Below are 994 nucleotides of genomic sequence, written 5' to 3' on the forward strand. Positions count from 1 at the left end.
GTTTTCAACCTTTAAGGGTGTATACCGTACTCGCGCGAATAAGCGCCCCGTTTGAATAGGCGCCCCGTTTGAATAACTTTCATCTTCTTGCATTTTTCTATAGCCTAGTCCTACTGCTTTTCGGACAATTTGCACGTAACAACACATTCTCATCTGAGTTTTCAAAAAACCTGCAATGATCATGCAATTCTGCTAATCTCCATCGGCCAATGTCCTACAACTAACCACCACCACCACCACTAATTTCATCTGCTATTCTGCTGTTATGTTATAATGTACTCACAACATTCTTGTCATAACAAGAATTTGGTCTCTGGACCATTATTTTTTCCGCCGCACCACCATTCGTAATTTGCCATTTCCTGATGTCCTTATATAGGCCTAATCAGTTTTCATTCAAAATGTGCCTCTTGAATTTAGTAAAGTTGTCATAATAACCTATAGATTTTCATCTATTTCCATAAGCGCCCCCTCAATTTTCACTCTGTTTTGATAAGCTCCCCGTTCGAATAAGCGCCCTATTTGAATAAGTGCAAATGCAAAAAATAATAAGCGCCCGTGCGCTTATTCGCGCGAGTACGCTTTATTTAGCGCGAGTAGACCTGCAATTGTTGTTGGCGATGACAATGTTTAGAGCCACATTTTTGCAGATTTGGCATAATTTGGCCCAATCTGGCATAATTTGAGCCAGGACACGGCATAATTTAAATTTTATCGCTTGCAACGCTGTAAGCGATATGTCCAAGGCTCCAGTAGGTCTACCATGCATCATGCAACACCGACTAGTCTTACTGTAGTAGTCCTCTTATAATGAAGAGTATGGTTGAACGCCCAGAGACTTGAACCCTTTTTATAAAAATTATTATAACAGAACATGTCTAAAATAAATAATAATTAGGCTATTATCTACACAATTATAAACATTGTTACGGCCTTTGTTTGCACTGACGCGTACATTGTATATGCACCAACATAAAAACTCACACGAAATGAA

Source organism: Anneissia japonica, unplaced genomic scaffold (genome assembly GCF_011630105.1).
Source record: "Anneissia japonica isolate Jap-2015-1 unplaced genomic scaffold, ASM1163010v1 scaffold14868_len205136_cov114, whole genome shotgun sequence".
NCBI lineage: Eukaryota > Metazoa > Echinodermata > Crinoidea > Comatulida > Comatulidae > Anneissia > Anneissia japonica.